Source organism: Psammomys obesus, unplaced genomic scaffold, assembly GCF_907164565.1.
Source record: "Psammomys obesus unplaced genomic scaffold, mPsaObe1.curated_primary_1811, whole genome shotgun sequence".
NCBI lineage: Eukaryota > Metazoa > Chordata > Mammalia > Rodentia > Muridae > Psammomys > Psammomys obesus.
Window position 1 is genome coordinate 1 of NW_026590973.1, and position 21,796 is coordinate 21,796.

Genomic DNA, 21,796 nt, shown 5'->3' on the forward strand with positions numbered 1-21,796 from the left:
CTTTCTTTCTTTCTTTCTTTCTTTCTTTCTTTCTTTCTTTCTTTCTTCCTTCCTTCCTTCCTTCCTTCCTTCCTTCCTTCCTTCCTTCCTTCCTTCCTTTCTTTCTTTCTTTCTTTCTTTCTTTCTTTCTTTCTTTCTTCTTTCTTTCACTTATTGATAATTTTTTTTTACCAAGGTAAAATTTAATGGGCGTTTTGATATTATCTTTCTCTTTTTATTTACTCTTCTCTCATACAATACATCTCACCTGTAACCTCCACTCCCTTCACTCTTCCCAGCAGCACTCCCTCCTACCCCCCCTCTCCCCAATTCACTGTTCATCTGGTTTCCTCCTGTATTGTCTGGAGAGCAGACCTCCCAGGGATCTCATCTGAACACAGCATAAAAAGATACAGTAAGAGTAGGCACAAACCCTCCTATCAAGGTTGGGTGGGTGAGGCAGCACAGTAGGAGATTAAAAGGTTGCAAGTGCAGCAAAATAGTAAAAAATATCTCCCAGTGTTATCAGTTCAACAAAAACACCAAGTTACGGTGTTAGGGTCCAGAATTTACTCCAGGAAAGACCCAGACTCAAGTAGTATGTAAAACCAAAGAGCATTTATTCTTCAGGGAATTCCAGCATGCTGAGGTCACCACCTTCACAAAATGGCGGGGACCCTGAGGGGAATTTGAAGGCCCCTTTTAAAGCCAGAAAGTGATTTTTTTTTTTTCCTGTGGTGACATAACCTCAATTGGGATTGGCTGGTGCCCATGGAGGTTATGTGACTCTGATTGGGACTGGCTGGCTCTTTCAAAAGAAAACCTCTCTGTAGCATGTAGGCAGAGGACATAGTGCAGAGCCATGGAGGCTCCGTAATCGCCCCTTCGGCTCTCTGAGACCTTATAAGCCCTATTTAGTTGATTCTGTGGGCCGTGTTCTGGTGGTGTCTTTGACTCCTCTGGCTCCTACAATCCTTTCTCCTCTTCTGACGGGTGGCTGCGAGTCTGCATTTCTGCATCTTTTCATATCGCAGAATATCATTAAGAATCATTTCATGGACTTTTTTCCTTTCTTTGGTCAGTTATATTTAGTTTTATTCATCAGTTTTGGATTTAGCCATTACTTCTTTCAATTTTGATTTTTTTTTCCCTGATCATCCTACCTTATCCTCTTGGGGCTCTCTTCACAAAAGAATGAGCTGGCATTTAATACCACACAGGCCACAGTAGTTTGAGTCATTCTTTTTTTTTTTTTTTTTTCTTTTTCTTCCTCCAAGTCAGATAAGCTCTTATTGATCTTTCTATAGATTTGTTTATCTTCTCAGTTTCTCAACTTTTCACTCATTAAAACCACGCCTTTCAATTAATTTCTCTATCTATCTATCTATCTATCTATCTATCTATCTATTTATTTTGGTTTTTTGAGACAAGGTTTTTCTGGGTAGACTTAGTTATCCCAGGCTCACTTTGTATATCAGGCTGGCCTTGAACTCACTGAGATATGCCTACTTCTGCCTCCTAGAGTGCTGGGATTACAGGCGTGCACAACCGTGACCAATTTCCATGAATTCTTGTAATTTTTAAGTATATTTATCTTTGCTTCTTTTAATTTGCTTTCGATTCTTTGAACATATTAATAATAGCTAAGAGTCACATTTACTGCTGTTTACTTTTATTTTTATTTTTATTTTTATTTTATTATCATGGCTGCAGAGTATAGCCTAGGTTGCTCTCATTCTGGTGTCTATCTCAGGCTTCCTAGTATACCACCATATTCAGCTATACCTGCTTTAAGGGTATTATTTACTAACGCTAATATTGGTGTAACCTTGACTTTATTTTCATCTTGGTGTTTGATCATATTTTTCTTTTTGTTGTGTATGTATAATGAATTTCACTGTTGGTGCCTGGACCTCTGAAAAAGACCTTGTTGCTGTTGGATCTGCTTCCTTCTATTAGAGAGCACTTATTAATATTATAGGGAGAGTGTTATTGTTTTGACTTGACCGTGCTAGGTCTTGCTCTCGTGGTTGCTGGAGTTTACACACTGAATATACACCCAGTTTTTCAGAAAACCAGTTGCAAGTTTTTTTCCTTCCTCTTTCTGACTAAGTCAGGTAACTGGCTTTGTTTTGTCTTGTTTTCTTTTTAGGTTACACCTAAACAAAGTCTTATTTTCAAAAACGATCTGCTTAAATTTCAATCTTTTTGGGGAGACCAAGAATTTATCAAGGTATTAATGAGGTCTGGGTGAGGCTAACATTTTGGCTTCCAAAAACATTACTTCCCCTTCTCCCCTCCCATAACCGCAGAACCCCAATATGTCCTATCTACTCTGCTCATAGTAAAGTTCTCAGTCACCTCATCCCACACAATTCTTGCCCAGCTGCACTAAAGGACAGCTCCATCCCTTCTTCTGTCTCTTCTGCCTCCCAATTTCAATGACTGCACCTCACTTCAGTGTGATCTGCATGCTGCACTCTCAGAACTACTTTTGAGACAGGCAGGGAGTGCACTTCTCTGAAGATCAGCATGCAGGAATTCTATGCCATATGATCAAAAAAAAAAAAAAATGCTCCCCTCCGGGTCTAGCAAGATGGTTGAATAGGAAAAGGCATGTGTGTCTAAGCCAGAACACCCAAGTTTGATTATTATAAAGCACAAGATAATCAGAGAAAATCTGCTTCTGCAGATTAACCTCTGACCTCCCAACTCACACCATGGCAAGTGTACATGCACTTGAGCACTCATACGTGCACACAATTGATTACGTTGGAAGGAGTGTCTCGTACAGTTTTCCCATTCTTGCATTATTCACTGTGAGAATGTTCTCCAGCATCCTTGACTCCATTATGGCAACTGGCCGTAAGCACCCCCCAGAAAGAGTTTCCTATATTTAGTGCAAAAGTACTTGAAATCCCTTATTCCTTATTGCCACATCCACTCTAGTTTTAACCAATAACAATAACTTTACAGATTGGGTATGCCTGCAAGATTTTATAAATCATATATTTGATTTTTTTAAGTAAGTGAAATGCATTGATTATAAGTTTTCATAAGTTCTGCGTAGTTTTACTACATTGTACATAGGCTATTTCATACATAATGACAAATGTGTTGTTTCAGCTTAAGTAATATGAAATGGAAATAAAGTTTCACAGACTTGACTTGGTAGTTCTACTGTTGATGAATATAGACAACTACAAAGATGTTAAATACATTTATGAAGATTAGACTGTCACTCGAGAGGCTGAAACCCTTAAGCAGGCATAGGTTTCTCTGTAAAGTTTAGACATATGCAGTGCTTCTAAAAATTCCTTCTGCAATTTCACATGGGAAATAACATCTGTATTTTTAGTAAACTCAGTAGGTGACTTTTGCTGGGGTAATCTGAAGGCCATGTGTTTGAAATGTTATATAATTGAACATGACGAGAGGTGCTAAGGAGTCAAGTGAAATTAAATGCTACCAACAAGTGAAACTGAAAATCAACAAATCCTATTTTATCTATTCTTTTTTTTTTTTTTTTTTTTTTTTTTTTTTTTACATTGCAGAGAGTTATTTTAACTTGCTGAAAGGTTCTTCCCCAAAGAAATCCCTTTTAATTTGCACGTGTCCAATACATTCACGGTTCTGTGCTCCTATCAACTCTCTCATCAGCAAACTTGGGAGAAGACTGAGAAGTTAGCTTTGATGGGTACTGCCGCCCCAAGTATATCCCCTTAAGTGGAGACACTTGAGATGCTACTGATGGCCAAGGATGGAGTAGGGTCAGCACCCGTGACTGTGGCTGATGAGCACATCAACACCCAGTTCTTCAGTTATCTATTGGGAGAGAGAATAAGACTTGTTTTTCCTTCTTTTCAAATTATAAAAGTCGCAATAAAAGAATCCAGCAGCACTGGCTTGGCAATCAAACAGGGAAATGGCTTCCATTGGGGTGGATGTTTAACCTGACTTTAAAGGCAGCCACTTGATTAGATCCAGGTTTAGAAACTCCCGGCGCAGGAAGTTTAGTCACACCTCCTAATGTTTCCATAAAGCTCCCGTTTGATGGGGATTTTACAGCTTCACCTTGGCTTTATCATTTTGTTCTTTCCATAAACAAACTGACTCTAAAAAAATGATAATAACTGAGTGTGTGGGTATTTAACACATTTGTTAATTCTTTTCTACTGCTTGGTTTTTAAAATAAATACTAGAATTTACATGCCAATTCTCTCTAAAGTTACGTAGTATGCTGCAGAGTTTGACACCTTGGGTCACTGAGGTGAAAAAAAAAAAAAGATGACTAAGATTAGTATGTGATTTGAGATTGTGTGTTTGTCGTTTCCAAAGTAAGGCTGCCTTATCTGATGTGAATGATTGATTACCAAGCTCTCAGAATCACAACTGTGTGTATAATTTGTAGGGTATGGTGTAAAATAAAACTCAGTGCCTCTTTCTAAAACAATTAAGACTTTTAAAGAGGTGATAAAAGGACACTAAATCAAACTTGTAACCTCCCTGGGCCTAGGTGCCAATGTGATTGTATTGGTCACACATGGTGGAGGCCAGCTTGACTAGAATTCTTTCATGAGTTAGCAACCACTGAGAGGGGAGGACTATATCTGATTAAGAAGGCAGTGTTTCTCCAATCCAGTGGCAGGCACAGCCTGTTTCCAAGGAAACCTGAGGACTTCAGTTAAAATGCAACCAGGGGATAAATACCAATGATGACTCTTGTGACCTGCTGAGTAATGAGCTATGCTTCATCGCTTGCCAGAGACAGCCAACACCTACTGTGTAGTACATGCAGGCTGGTCTCTAGGTTAGAGACAGAAGGGCACTTGGACAATTGTTGCTGTGATCCCTTATATTACAATTCAAAGAGATCTAGATGGTATAAAATAAAGAACCAGAAAGAATGCTTATTTAGGGAAAATTCTTTAGATATTGAGTAAACAAAAGAAAATTAAATAATGTGTATTGATTCTTTGTATATAAATTTACATTATGGAAATCACTTCTAAGATCTGTCCTGGTTATTCACACATATCATCAGTGATTTAATCTATTCAGGGGTCTATTATGTACCTCATCTTGATGAAGAAGTTGAGGTTCAAAAAAAAGAAAAGAAAGAAAGCTACTCCAAGATGTCCAAGGTTTAGGACGTGGGATACATAGAGGTAAAGTGGATTCACTTGCTGAGGGTGCCCTATGTACCAGACCAGACATAGTTTAAAAAAATCTCTATATTATTGATTCTTAGTAAAAAGTCAACTAAAAATGACCTTATAACTTTCTCAGGCTAACTAAAACAATAAAAGACTTCACATTTGGGAATTTAAACAGCAGAATGCCATTGTAGCATCTTTGAGCTCTGCTTTCTGTATTTCTAACTCTCCAAGGGGGTTTCTTGCATAGTAGCTGGAATGACTCTAGCACAGCTATGGGGACGAATTTAATACCTTGATGAAAGAGACTCATGCTGTGGCCTAGTCCCAGGCCCTGACTTGTTTATTGGCCCGTTCCTGTGTGAGCAGAGAGGCAAAGATGCTATTATTCTCCATGGGGCTGGTGAATAGCAGAGCATCCTTTACTGCATACACGGAGAAAGGAAGGGATGTTTCTAAAAACTCCTTGTTGATATTAATGCAAGAAGGGAAATGGCTCAACGTGAGCTGTAGTAACAGACACCCACTGAAAAAGTATTGGCTCTATGTATGCGTATGCCAAGTGAAGCCAGAGAAACAAGTGAGAATCTGCCTCACTGTAACAGCATTGTAAGCATGATGCCTTTTCCAAAGATAAAAACCATGGATTTATAATAGTGCATACTTTCAAAGAGAACCATTCTCAGCATCCCATAAAGGAAGATATCTGATAACCATATTTTCTTCAAAGAAAGCGGTACAGAGATGGCTTTATGTGGGTGTCAGTACTGGGGAGCTTTATGGCCACTCTGGAATGTATATCTCACAACGACTAACATTTTAATGTGAACACAGGACTTAAAAACCCATAAATTTTAGACTGTGAACACTTGAGCATTATGTCCACTTATGTTTTTATCTCTGCTGTCTGACTCACTGGAGATCCTCAATAATTTTTTACCAAGTCAATGAGTTCAAATGGATGGTGGGTAACCAAAATTTACTTTATTTTATAGTGAGTTATATGGCCTGAGATACTGAAAATATATTTTCTATGTACTCATCAGTAACAGATAGATTTTAAACATCTAAAATAAAAAAGCAAAAGACAAGTGATATCCTACATTTTATTATGAATGAGTCAAATACATGTTCTTTACCATATCTTATCAATTAATGTTACAGTTTTTCATATTTTATCAATGGGCAAAAAGGTCTCGCTACCAATAGTCTTTTAGAAAAGACTGATGATTTCTAAAAATATTGCTCTCATTGATCATTAATATATTAGAAAAAATCAAGAGGCACCTGATTCGTCTGAGAAAATTCAGTTTTTTTCCTTAACATTGAAAAGCAGGCATTGTACATGTGTTATTTAAACCACATGGCCATTTGCTGTGTGTACGCATTATGGAATGGCTAAATAAACCAAGCTTTTTGAACTTTTCAGAGCTTTGTTATATTTTTAAGAGATACTGCAATTAAGATACACTTTTGTTTAATTTTTCTTGTGAGTGTGGTCTAGAAATCCTCTTCTCATCCTCCCCTCATGCAGGAAGCTTGGTGCCATGGAGAAGGCTAGAATGTTAATAGTACTTACGTGCTATAGTAAGGAGCCAGAAAAAGTTTATAACCTTTATCATAATATGATGTCAGTCAAATTGGATACTCTTTTTCTGGTCCTGATTTTTCTAGACGTTGAGGGCCATTGACTCTCTTATTCAACAGGAGCATCTGCATATATATATACACACAGAAAGAGACATGCATACACAGACACACACAGAGAGACACACAGAGAGAGAGAGAGAGAGAGAGAGAAGAGAAGAGAACCACACACCCCTTTCTCCAAGTTTCATAATCTAAGTTTCTCTAAGATGTCACAATCCCAAGGTTTTCTTCTGACTAGGACATTTGGTTATATGATATTCCTTTAGATATCTCCATCGACCGTTTTGATGGTTGTCATTTGAAAATGAGATGCTTCTACAACAACATTCATCCATTTGCCATTATGAGTTAATTGCACAGCATCTCTGAGAGGTTTTTTGCTGCAAATCTTTACTAGTATTATCTCCTAGAACAAAAATAGCCATCACCTGAGCTGACTCTAAGGGAGGAGCTCAGAGAAGGAAAATAATGTCAGTTTGTACAGTACACATGGAGTCATCAATGCTTTGGAACCATTGTTAATTTTTGTTTGCTTTAAGGAGCGAATTGCACTCAAAGAATGAACTTAAACACTTCTGAAGTTATGCTCTCAAATGCTGTATCTTCACAAATCTAGTGATTGTTCTGGCAAACACCCACTCTTACTGTTACGGATATCATTTAGTAGTTTTCGTTCTTTTTAAAATCATTCTATTGGGTTGTACTGTTTTGTAAGCCATGGCTTTTTAAACTAATTTATTTTTTTATTAATTACAGTTTAGTCACTTGGTATCCAAGATGTAGGCCCCTCCCTTGTACTCTTCCAAACCTACCCTCATTAAAAGTTAAGCTCACCACCATAAATATAAGCCATGACTTTTAAAATAAGAACTTTTGTGACTCTTTTGATATGGTTCATAGAATGTAAATTGTAAACATGAGCATGATTTATTTTTTACATCAAAGTAATACTTTTTTATAGACTGACAACCAGTATTAGGTGTTAAGGTTTAAGATTTGTCATATTACTAACTAAATGATTCTTGGGCTGTTGTTTTTATGAGTAAAATTCTCACTGCTTTGAACTCTCACTCCTTTCCCCCCCAATAGCTCCAAAGCTCAGTTGTCACTACTCTTGGTAATTTTTTCTTTTTCTAAATTTATTTATTTTTTTATTAATTACAGATTATTCACTTTGTATCCCAACTGTAATCCCCTTCCCCATCCCCTCCCAATCCCACCCTCTCTTCCTCATTTCCTCCCATGCCCTTCCTCAAGTCCACTGATAGGGAAGGTCCTTCTCCCTTTCCCTCTGACCCTACCCTATCAAGTCTCATCAGGACTGGCTGCACTGGCTTCCTCTGTGGCCTGGTAAGACTGCTCCCCTCTCAGAGGGAGGTGATCAAAGAGCCAGCCACTGAGTTCATCTCAGAGACAATCCCTGTTCCCCATTACTAGGGCACTCACTTGAAAACTGAGCTTCCATGGGCTACATCAGTGCAGGGGTTTTAGGTTATCTCCATGCATGGTCCTTGGTTGGAGTATCAGTCTCAGAAAAGACCCATGTGCCCAGATTTTTTGGTTCTGTTGCTCTCCTTGTGGAGCTCTTGTCCCCTCCAGGTATTTCTATCTCCCCTTTCTTTCATATGATTCTCTGCATTCTGCCCAAAGTTTGGCTATAAGTCTCATCAACTGCTTTGATACCCTGCTGAGTAGTCTTTCAGAGTCCCTCTGTGGTAGGCTCCTGTCCTGTTCTCTGTTTTCTACCTCTTCAAATGTCTATCATGTTTGCCTTTTTTTGAGTGAGGATTGATCATCTTACCCAGGGCCCTCTTTCTTGCTTAGCTTCTTTAGGTGTAGAGATTTTAGTGTGTTTATTCTATATTACATGTTTAATACCTACTTATTGTAAGAACATCCTAAGGAAATACTTTCAAATGATAATAAAATCATATAATTATTTTATAACTGGTTTGTTTACCTGAAATAAACCACATTTATTTTTCTCATTTCAACTGTACATTGTAATGGGAGTGTTTACTTTATCAAAACTCATAATCATAGATGAAGTGTTTGTTTTTCAAGACTAGTGACTTTATGCTATTATGATAGCCAACCATTTCTACTAGGGCTTAATCAGATAAGGAAATCAATACATATTAAATGTTAAAATGATAAGAGTATCATTTTATAATGCTAGTTTGAAGAAATAGGAATGTTTCAAATGACAAACTTAAAGATTTCTATTATATGTATACACTTGGCTCACAACTTCTTTTACAGATTTACTCACGTGTGTGTGTGTGTGTTTGTGTGTGTGCACGCACATGTGAACATGCATAAACCCACACATATATATGTGACTATGGGTACCACAACTTTTGATTTTAGACATGGATGATCTTTCCTTCTGGGATAGCTATGACTCATCACTAAGCAAAATACAAGATTCCCGTGTTTCTTTCAGTTGTACATATTCTCAATTTAAATTATGGGATTAGACATAAATTCAATGTGTTATAAGCGTTTGATCTATTCTATGACCGGGCTCTTGTCTTAACTACATTCTGGGTCATAAGTCAGCATTCTGCAGCATTTCCTTTCTCTCTCCCATCTAGACCGGGGTACCGTGCAGAAGGTCGTGGTCCTTCCCACCAACAGCTCTGCCAGCGGGGAGCTCATTCTGGAGGAGCTGGAAGTCTTCAAGGTTTGACCACTTCTTCTCTCCATCTCAGCCCATGCATAATGACATCATTCCTTTACTCCTTGAGCCAGTAAAAATACCCAATAAAAGATTAAATAAACAAGCGTAATAAATTTTAAGAATGGGAAAGCATCAGATAAAAGGAGAACTGCAGAACAAATATTTTTGTGAAGTATTTTCTTATACTTCAAGTTATCTTAACATAAAAGGGTTACATTTTTTTCAGCTATCATCACAACTCAAAGAAATTAGTTCATCATCATTAATATATAAATGGCCAAGGTCTAGGATAATCTGTTGTGAACAGGGTTTTAGCATTCTGTTTTAGCCACTGTAACCCCATTGCTTTCATATTAGTGATTACAGATAAGCTTCCTCATACTTTTGCAACCAATCATTTCAAGAAAAGCTGGTCTTGTTTGATTGCTCTCCACTTAAATGCCTCCCTGGTTAAATAATGCTCCTTTTCAGCACTTGAAGCCTTATGTTCTCTCTGTACTTGAGATTTCACTGTATTATTATTCTCACTGAATCTGGGATTTAAAAAAGAAATAGAAGAGAAACTACAAAACAAAAGCCAAAAGTATACACAGGAGAATTTCACGTCTATAAGATCTCCGCTATTCAACATACAGGCCAGAGGCCCTTTTCTTTTGGCTTTAGACGATCCTTCTCCTTCTAGGCTGGGCTCTAGCTTTGGATCTTCCTGCCTCAGTTTCCCAAGTGCCTGAGGCCAGCACACTCAGCCTTTCTTTCTTCAGGTATTTGGGAAGTGGCAGAGCCATTCCAGCAGCGATGCCTCACTGCTCTCGCCCTGGCGTGACAATTGGTGCTGTACCAGTGTCCATATCCACATTTGGAAACGTAGAGGAACACAGCAGAAGAACTGCAAGAAAACTTTGGCATGGAATTCCTCCTTTCATAGATCGTTACTATCATTAATGAAGAGACTATGAGTCCTGGAGACCAGAGCCAGACTCTGACTAAGGATCTTACTCAGTAACACCTCAGAACTCCCAGAAGTTGACTATCTCTAGTCCACTTAGTTGTTTTGCTTAACGGACATTCCTCAGAACATATTGACTCATTAATATCATTACTGTGGTTGGTAAGACTATTGGTTTCATTAGGATCTAATTGCTTAAGATCCAACACTGTTAGATTTTGAGATTAAAATTTAAAATTAATGAATGTAACAAAGAATGAAGTCTAATATAAGTTGGAGGTTCTCCAGCTATTACCCAGTGTGCTATTAAATTTATAACTTTTAATACTTGGCTCTAATTTGCACTAGGTTCTTTGTGACTATCACATTAAAATTATGCCCATCAAACAAATGTTAACTGTGCCTATCCCAGCAAGTTTTGCATGGTTAGCTCTGTAAAGGAGTCAACTGTTTCACTGCAGTAACTAAAATGTATTACATATTATACTTTTTTTTCTGATGCAACAAACTAGGAACAAGTTGGTGTTTCCTGAAGATTACAAAAAGTTATATAGTGCAGACACTTCATTTTTAATACTGAAGTATCTTTTTCGGTTATCGGGGGATGTTTAATGAAGTGAGTTTGACACAAGTCTAAACATATATGTTTGGAGTAGCTATAAAGACATGCGTGTTTTTCTGATCAAGTGAGAGCTATGAATGGGCTGTTACATGATTTGCTCTGCTGTTATCAAGGAGAAGAAACTCTCAGTGGAAATACACAGTCAGTCACAATGCAGGTGGGGGATGTCATTCTACAAGGTGTTTGAGCTTCCTTACCTATGCCTGCACGGTTGTTGATACAGCAGTTAAAAGCCACTGTTGGCAAATGCCTTTGGCATGTGTTTGCGTCACATTACTGAGGTAAAAGTAATTGGGTGTGTATGATATATTCTGATGGTCATGCAAGGATGTAATGGATTTAAGTACAAAAAAAAACTCCTTAGTTATGTGTCATATGGACATTCTGCAGAAATAGCAGTGCGGCTTTCACAAACTAGGAGCAGTTATTACATAGCACAAAACCATAATCTCTTCTTTAGTCCTATATTCATGTTTCTGAAGGTGTCTTGTTCGTTTAAGCTGAAAGTCAGCTGAGACACAACTTCAGTAGTTGATTCAGGGACTGTAAAAGTTCACATCTGTTGCACATGTGTATGTGTGCGTGTTAATGAGGGATAATGACTCGCAGCTTTTGTAACTGAGAGTTAGTGATAGTGGCATTTTTTCATTTTAAATGTTTACAAATATATTCAACCCAAAAGAACTATAATTGTGGGAATAATTGAATTTGAGCACTTTCTTCTGCCTGGATTATTTAAGTCTTCAGAGATCATCATCAGCTTATCAGAAATTTAACTTTAAGCTTAAAACCAATTGATGATATTTAGGAACTAATGTTGTCAAGCGGCTTTCAGAAGGATTATATGTGTCTTCTTTTTCACCAGTGAGAACTTAATAGTGTGGTTTAGCCCAATACATCTTCCCTGAACAACTCTTGTCAGGGGAACAATAATATCTCACACAGACTGTGTTCTGTTTGTGTCTCCCCAGCCTTTATGCGTGGATCCAATTCTCCATTCAATGTTCCAAATTTTTCTTTCAATTATCCCACTTGTCAATTTTAATTTTAAAGACTGTTGTGATAAGTGTGTTCTTTCAAGTTTAAGTTCTTTCAAGTTTAAGCAAATGCTACATACCACAAGTCTGTCCGTAGTCCCAAAGAAGAACGATAACTTACAGAGAGTGTGTGCACTGAGAGAAAAATATGACACTTTGAATTTCTATGCAAAGCTTGAAATTTTACAAACAAAAATGCTTTTTGAGATCATATGAGCAACTAATGTATACCTTTTTAATCTTTTAGAACCATGTTCCCATAACAACAATGAAAATCTCATCCAAAAAGGTAAGAACTAAGGCATTTTTACGTTTTATCCACAACAAAAATTATATTGAAATGTAATGTTTTCATTGCATGTTTTGTAACTTCTGAAAAACTAGTTTTATTATTAAACAAGTAATCACACAGAATCTCTAACTTGATACAGACCTTAATGTCTATTAGTGAAAATGGAATGTTTATTTTACATGAAAATTAATGACAGCAGACCATATATACAGAAAGGCATTACATCTTTTTGTATATGCCGTACCTTCAGCTATTATGGTGTATTCACTACACTTAAAATAAACATTCTAAAGGAACTGAGAATACCATTGGGGCTACTATAATACCTAGCCGTTCTCAGGGGGCTAGAATGGGTGATCCAGCTACTTCAGGCTTTCCCGGGACAGCTATGCCTTTGAAAGAATCATGCACTGTTGTTTTCTAGGGTTTATATCTATCTGCAAAACCCTTAACATACCCTGTTTACAGGATGTGGACGTGGTAAAGTGAAGAGTGATGGTGATTACTAAGAATTTAGTTAACTGAGGCTTTTTTTGTGAACATGCAAACATTCAATGACCATGAGCAGGAGATGGCAATTCTAGTTTTTCCATGTTTTGATGCACCCTGCTCCGATTCCCAAAGCCACAAGAGCTACGCCTCCCTAGAGTCAGACTGAGTCAGCCTTACATGTATTTAACGCCAATTTGACTATAAATTACAGGCAAGTTGTTTAGCTTCCCTGACCTAAGTTTCTTCATCTAAAAAGCAATGCCTTTCTCACAAATGATGTATGTAAATCGCCTAGAATAAAATGTCACTAACTAGCGCTGTCCTCAAGAACCTTGGATTCTGTTTTCCTTGGATCAGGGACTAAAGATTTTAGATGTTTGAACAACTGACTTTATAATTGCAGTGCCCTTTGCCATAGCCAAGGCACTAGACATGATGTGGTATTCATCCTCAGTCTTGTGCTCTTTTCACTTGACCAAGTTTTATGAGAACAAATAAATATGACATAATGGAGTTAAAGATCTCATCTGTAAAAATGTTTGCATGGTGCATAACAAACATTTTCCCATGTAACTAGAAGTCATTTGTCATTTTGCTAATGTCCCATGGAGCTGATCTCAAGTCAGAATTGTCTTTGAAGGCAGCAGGGAAGCCTTTTGTTTACGAAGTCTTAATGGAAAGAGACAATATAGAATCAAGATTCTAAGTTTTCACAGCCATTTGTGTGTCATAGTAGTCATATATAAAGTGTATGTCTCAACGTCTTTATGACTCATATGTTATTTTGGTTTTCATCATCTTACACTATGAATACTTTAAAATGTTTCAGTGTAGTAGTGGACATCACCGATGGGGTAGTGGCTTTTCTGAAACTCTTTTTTTAATTAATTTAATTTTATTGATTACAGTTTATTCACTTTGTATCCCAGCTATAGCTCCCCCGCCTCCCCTTCCAATCATACCCTCCCTCCCTCATCTCCTCCCATGCCCCTCCCCCAGTCCACTGATAGGGAAGGTCCTCCTCACTTTCCCTCTGACTCTAGCCTATCAAGTCTTATCAGGACTGGCTGCATTGTCTTCCTCTGTGGCCTGGTAAGACTGCTCCTGCCTCAGGGGAAGGTGATCAAAGAGCCAATCATTGAGTTCATGTCAGAGATTGTCCCTGTTCCCATTACTGGGGAACTCAGTTGAAGACTGAGCTTCCATAGGCTACATCTGAGCAGAGGTTCTAAGACCATGCATGGTCCTTGGTTGGAGTATCAGTCTCAGAAAAGATCCCTGAGCCCAGATTTCTCAGTTCTGTTGCTCTCCTTATGGAGCTCCTGTTCCTTCCAGGTCTTTCAATCTCCCCCTTCTTTCATAAGTTTCCCTGCACTTTGCCCAAAGTTTGGCTATGAGTCTGAACTCTTGAGCTTCACTAAACCCTGTGTTACTTTCTGAGGTGGAAAGACTACAGTTCGTGAAGAGAATCTTACAGGTGTTTAATTATCATGAATTTGATATCTTTCTTTGTACTCAATGTACTTACTCATACAATTTTACGTTTATTTCTTTCAATGTGCTTAATACCCAATGGCAAAAATATCGACATTATTAAAAAAATTAAAGTATATAATACAACTTCTTTTTAGCCTTTCTCAAATAAACTAGATTGTTAAAATATTTTAATGAGTCTGACACTGTCACTTGCCTCTCTCCTTTAGATACATACATCTTTAGTTATGCAATAAACACTGATAGGGGATAGAGCCTAGAGGATTCCTGTATTCTAAGCATGCTCTACCACTGAGCCAGCCTTCTTTTTTAACTTTCCTTTTTGTAACAAAGCCTTAGTAAGTGCCCATTGTGGCTTTGTGAAGTCACTATGTAGCCCAGAAAAGCCTTGAGCTTGTCACTCTCCTGCTTTACCTCCCAAGACACTGAAATCCCAGATCTGTGTCATAGCATCCTGTAGTAACTGTTTATGCCCAGTGTTCTTGGGAGAATGGTACTTGAGAAAACACAGAATATGTTGTTGTTTTTTTTTTCCCCTTCGGATTTAAATATCTATATGGGAATCCATCAATTTCAATTTCTTAAAATTCAATTGACTTGAACAAAATAACAATGTTTTACACAATAGACTAAAACATGATCCATGTGATTGGAATAGAAACTTGGAGAGTGTTAGTTTGTTCGTTGATATTTTCTTCTGCTGTTGTAATGAATTCATATTCATTGTCAGTTGTCTTCCCAGTAGCTATTTTGAGCATTTTATCAGCCCTGGAAGATTTGTATCTTAGAACACTACAGCACAAGCCCTATACATTACATAACATTCTCAAAATAATCAATAACAATGCATTTTTAAAAATTTCTCCAGGTCTTACAAATGAAGGGGAGGAACATTTTTGTTTTTTTCTTTGTTTTATTTTTCAAGACAAGTTTTCTCTGTTCTCTATGTAGCCTGGACTCACTTTGTAGACCAGGCTGACCTCAAAGCCACAGCTATCCAATATTTGCCTGTGCCTCTGGGATTACAGGCTTGTATCACCATGCCCAGCTAACTCTTATTTTTTTGACTTTGTTAGGTAATAAAGATTAGTAGACAAAGGAGGAATTTTGAATGATGTTAAAATGTAAATCCTTATGTTAGGGCTGATGAGGTGTCCTACCGAGTGAGAATGCTTGCTCTTCAACCACGTGGACCTGATGTTGAATTAGAGCAGCCACATTAAAAAGCAATAGGTGGCCATGAACATCACTGTACCACAGAGGGAGGGGGAGGATGGTTGGGAATTGCTGGGGGCTAGAATTTCTCCAGGTTCAGTAACTTAACGGAATATGGAAGAGTGTTATAGAGCACGATACCCAGAATCCTCCTCTGGCCTCTGCAGGAGTACACCAGTGCACACACAGGTGTTTATGTGCCACACACACGCACATACAAGTGCGAATACCTACATGTAAAAATAAACATGAGTCTTTTTCAAATAATCTAAACAATAGCTTTAATAAGCAGTGAGTTCCTTTGAAAGAAATGTATTCACGTGGCTTCCCTTTGGCTCTGACTGAACATCTAGAACTTTCTTCTAAACAAAATTGTCATCTGTTTCAAAACTGACTTGTGCTGCTGGACTGGGGAAATATGAAAGCTTCCTTGGGATTCGCTAAGACCCAGCGGTCAGAGGGAAAAGAAAACATCGTAATTTAAATCTGAATACGCTAGCTCAAATCTTAAAGAACAGTTGATCCCCACGTTTAAAAGCGATTAACATTCTAAATGGTACACTGGGAGGTACTTCTTTTTAGCAGAAAGCGGTAATGTTACAGACATGTTGACGTAGGAAAATTCTATTTATTTTGCCTTTATACTCTCTCTGCTTCTTTTTTTGACTCTTTGTCTAAATGAGTCCATGGGTCTGTGGTCATATATTATAATGTGCTCCTGCTGAAAGTCTTTTTAACTTTTACATCTGAAGTAAATCATCATGACTCTCCTTGCAGCAACAGTTGTACGTGAGCTCCAATGAGGGGGTTTCCCAGGTGTCTCTGCATCGCTGCCACATTTACGGTACGGCCTGTGCAGACTGCTGCCTGGCCAGGGACCCATACTGTGCCTGGGACGGCCACTCGTGTTCCAGATTCTACCCGACCGGAAAGCGGTGAGTACGCAACTCCACAAGGCAGTGCAGAAGTGGATTGGTTCTTCTAGAGCTGTCTTTACTTCAGTCACAGAAACACTGTTCTAGGGAAGACATCCACACGGCTTGTTTTCAGAACCTAACTGGACATGCTTATTCCTAGTTGGGCGGTCAATGCATGATTGCTAGACAGCATAACAGTCTAAGTAAGGGTGCCCTAGATCAGATGGCAAAGAACATACAGAACTCAGAGTTGGTTGAGGGCCTATGGATTTGCAATAATTTTGAAGAGCGGGATATGGCTGGGATACAGAGTTAATAAAATGTAACTAATAATAAAAAAATAGAGGTAAGTTATGGTAAATGAGAGCACCAAAACCTGCTAAAAACTAGTGTCAGGGGAGGAAGCAAATGACTCCAGCCTTAAGAAGCATTGAACTGTCCTTGAAAGCACTGTGTGATGTTTAAATTTTTATTATATTATATTTTTATTATTTAGAACCACTTTAAAATTTATTTTGATCATATTCTTCCCCCTCACCCAAGTTCTTTCAGATCCCCCCCATCCACCCAACTTGAAGTTCTTTCTCAAAAAACAAAAACTCAATACAATCATGACAGCTCCCTACCCCCCCCAAAAAAAACAACCCCAAACCAAAATAAAACCATCCCCTCAAAGAAAACAAATAAAGCAAACAAACAAATTCCCAATGTCTGAAAACCGGAGCAGTGGAAAACACATATTGTCTGAAAGTGAACCCTGAAAAAGGAGCAGGTGTGAGGGAGAATGAAGACATTAAACCAAGCTTGTCTCTGAGGTGCCCCAGTCAGGGTGAAGAGTAGAGAAAGAAATGAGAATCTTGAGTACAGAGGGGTGGCCTGGACTGGGGGCCTCGTACCCCCCTCTTTACAAGCATGAGGTACGAGGAGAATGGTCAGGGGTAGGGTTGGATGGAGTCTTGCATCTATTCTCAGAGACTCAATATTCTCCCACATTTGTCCTACCAGTTGAACAGAAGGTCCTTCATTTCTGTCGATTGTCCTTTATTTTTTAGATGTTTATTTCCATGCAACTGTTTTTAGTTGCACCGGCCAAAGAGAGTAGAACCTGAGCACAGAGAGTGAGGGACACAAATTTCAAACTTAATCTCAAATAAATTTTATTTTTCTAGCAATCACTGGATTTTTCAACAGTATGTGTCTTGTAGTCCAAAATAGGGTAAAATAGTATTTTGAAAGTTCTCCGACAGCTGACTGTTTTCCAGATGATACATTTTTCCTGGCAAGAGCTCTAGAGCTAAGCATGGTGTCACCAGCAGCAGGGTTAGAGCCCTTAACCTTTCAACTGGGTTTAATGCCAGACAAAGCTGGCACATCATTCTTTCAAAGATCAAAGTGAAGAGAGAGAATTAGAAATTGGATATAACCACCAACCTACAGGTAAATCCAAACCACTTTCTTGCAAAGACCTTTGTCTTAGGCCTACAGGAATCTTTAACTTTCACACAACAATGCTTTCTCAAGTGATGTTGCATTCCATGTGTAGAACAGCATTGCATATTTGAGATTCATTTTACATTTTAGCTGGCTCAGAGTGTGGTCACATTGCCTCACCTAATACAAATCCAATCAGACTTTCTAAGATTCGTAGTGAAACATGCTCACACATTGTCGTTATACCACCACAAGCCATGAATTTACTCACGGCTTTTTATATACAAAGTTTTGAAACAATTTTTTTGTCCTTTCAAATTTCTATTGTTTATTTAGTTTGTTATCATTATTATTATTTACAATTTATTTGCTTTGTATCCCAGTTGTAGTCCCCTCCCTCATCTCCTCCTGGTTGCACCCTCCCTCCCTCTTTCTCCCCTATTCCTCTTTCCTAGTCCACTGATAGAGGAAGTCCTCCTCCCCTATTGTCTGACCCTAGCTTATCAGGTCCCATCTGGACTGCCTGCATCCTCTTCTTCTGTGGGCTGGCTAGGTTGCCCCACCAGAAAGGACTGATCAAAGAGCAGGCAACTGAGTTCAAGTCAAAGACCATTTCTTCTCCCTTTACTAGAGGACCCACATGGAGCCTGAGCTGTCTATTGGCCCCATCTGAGCAAGGTGGGAGGTGGGGGTTTAGGTCCTTTCTGTGCATGGTCTTTGGCTGATTATCAGTCTCTGCAGTACCCCCCCCCCGGCCCAGTTTTTTGTTGTTGTTGTTGGTCTCCTTGTGTGGCTCCTGTCCCCCCTGGGTCCTTCTACATTCCCCTCCTTCCATAAGACTCCCTGTGCTCTGTCAAAAGTTTGGCTGTGAGTCTCTGCATCTGCTTCGATCCCCTGCTGGGTGGAGTCTTTCAGAGGATGTCTGTGGTAGGCTCCATCCTGTTCCTTCTTCTACCACTTCCGGTGTCTAACCTGTTTTCCCTTCTGAATGAGAGTTAAGCATCTTCCCTAGGGTCCTCCTTGTTGTTTAGCTTCCTTAGGTTTATAGATTATACTATGTTTATCACATTACTCTTCCCATATTGTGCCTAGTGTTAAAATATGCATTCTCAGCTGAAAATCAGTATCAACTTTTAAAATAACTGTTTTAAAATATCTCTAACCAGTTTCTTAATTCAACAATGAAAACCTATAAAATGCAAAACACACACACAACACACAGACATGTACACACACACAGATTGGATGGGCTTAGCCATATTTCTTTCTGGCTAGTGCAATAAAAGTTTCATATCTATAGTGTTTAGACATTCCAAATTATTTTTAACTCAAATATAATACGAAAAATGTATGTTTTTTGTAGAAAATAATTCTACAAAATGTGTGTTTGTAAAATGAACTGATGAAGTTTTCCCCATATTATTTTTTCTTTAGAGATTAACAGGTAGTGGTAGAAAGACCATTTTTAATATTTTCAGTATTTACATTTTTAATTAGTGTTTCTGGCTTTATTTTCCTGGCATTATCTGTCTGTAGCAAATACTACATAGATAAATTTATTGTAACTAAAGCAAAAATATACCCTTTGCATACAAGCAAAAAACTAAAATCACAACCAGAAAACAGAATACATACATTCACATAACATTAAATATTTATTCAATGGTTTCTTTCATTTTACATAATTTGGTGTATAGTAAACAATATATACTTTTTCTCAGCACTTTGAAGTATCTTAAATATTTGTGTGTATCAAAACTGTAATGTACTGTCTAATGTAACTTCTCCTGAATTCAGGCAGATAGTTAGAAAAATATAAGATAGAGCAATCACTTCAGTCTTTGTAAATATCTTTTCTGTGAAAGCAAAAAAAAAAAATGATTTCATTGTTTATCCAACGGAATTGAGAATAGTGATGAAACATTGGGAAACTGGGCCAAATCTGCAATCCTCCATGTAATGTAATATCATGCTGCCTACCAGCAAGGTTCTGCTATGCTCCAGGAATGCATCAGGGGAACTGACACATACTAAAGGCTCTCGATGATGTCATGTAAAGCAAGATTTTCTATTTGAATGTCTGGAAGTTGATGGGGCTCGTTCACTTTGCCTGGCGTGAGAGGTGATATACTGTCAATGAGTAACACCCCATAGTGCTGATGACAGGACAATACATTTAGACCTTGGGAATGATATTGCGCATCTAGAAGTCTGAAAGTGACCAGGCCAGCCATAAGAACACTCACAAAGTGCTGTTTTGGTGTACATTCCTAGGATCAACAGTAGTAAATAATGCAAATGCAGGGCAGTAAAACGGGTCACGGAGTTGGCCTAGAAAAGGATGCTGATCATATTTCCTCATGTGAGAGTGACTGAGGCGCCCACTACTCTGTGTGTGTGATACTACACAAACATATTATTGAGCGGTACAATGTATACCAATATTCTGTAAATGTAATTGTGACCTTAAAGTATTGACCATTTTTTATAATTTCCATATGAGGTTTTTAAATCATGGATGATTTTGAGATTAGTATTGTTTTGTATGTTTAATAATCACTGTGCACATTTTTATTTCTGTTAATTTTGTCCAATATGTTATCATCAGGCCAAAATATCTTAACACTTGATCAAATTATTTATCTATTTATTTATTTATTTATTTATTTATTTAGTTTATAAATTAGTTTTTATTCACTTTGTATCCCAGCTGTAGCCTCCTCTTTCATCCCCTCCCAACGCCACCCTCCCTCCCTCATCTCCACCCATGCCCCTCCCCAAGTCCACTAATAGGGGAAGTCCTCCTCCCTCTTCCTCTGACCCTAGCCTATCAGGTCTCATCAAGACTGGCTGCATTGTTTTCCTCTGTGGCCAGGTAAGTCTGCTCCCCACTTAGGGGGAGGTTATCAAAGAGACAGCCACTGAGATGATGTCAGAGACAACCCCTTTTCCCATTACAAGGGAACCTACTTGGACACTGAGCTGCCATGGGTTACATCTGTGTAGGGGTTCTAGGTTATCTCCGTGCATGGTCCATGGTTGGAGTATCAGTCTCAGAAAAGACCCCTGTGCCCAGATTTCTCGGTTCTGTTGCTCTCCTTGTGGAGCTCCTGTTCCCTCCAGGTCTTTCTATCTCCCCTTTCTTTCATAAGATTCGCTGAACTCTGCCCAAAGTTTGGTTATGAGTCTTAGTATCTGCTTTGATACCCTGCTAGGTAGCCTTTCAGAGGCCCTCTGTGGCATGTTCCTGTCCTGTTCCCTGTTTTATTCCTCTTTCAATGTCCATCTGTTTGCCCTTCTGGGTGAGGATTGATCACTTGACCAAATTAAATGATATTTTCATTCATAAATCATTTAGCTATGTGTTCTCAATATTTAAAGTGAGTATCCATGTGGCTTCTAGGTTGTATGTATGCAGCTGCTCTCTTCTGGTTCACTCTTCTCTTATCAAATTGAAATTAAGAGACCTCATGAACATGAGCCTCACAAAGTGAAATCCTTAATGAGCAAATACTGTAAAATTTATAAAAATAATTTTCCACTTACTAGGATTATAGCTCAGGTTTTGAAATGTGTTTTCTGTTAGTATATTCCAAATATCTATTTGATGGGGAGATGAGGAAACTTTAAAACATCTCTTACTGTGCATTCTTGGGGACAGAGGAATATAGCCTGTACATTCAATTACGTTATTAAATAAATAATAATATCTTTAGCATGAGAATATTGTTGTTTATGCCTTTAGCAATGAGGGCAAGGCATTATATCTATATCTCATTTTCTAAAAGTTTTCATATATGTTCATGTAACATTAATTATGCTATTATACTCTAATATATATATATATATATATATATATATACACTTACATGAGAGACAATA

At 38.1% G+C, this 21,796-nt stretch overlaps 1 long non-coding RNA gene across 1 annotated transcript; it reads left to right on the top strand.

Moving 5' to 3' along the window:
• Nucleotides 1-9,386: 9,386 nt before the first annotated feature.
• LOC129678625 (uncharacterized) lies at nt 9,387-16,496 on the top strand. The gene is made up of 3 exons (XR_008720418.1): nt 9,387-9,471; nt 12,321-12,362; nt 16,344-16,496. It is a non-coding gene; the product is annotated as an uncharacterized LOC129678625 (long non-coding RNA).
• Nucleotides 16,497-21,796: the final 5,300 nt, after the last annotated feature.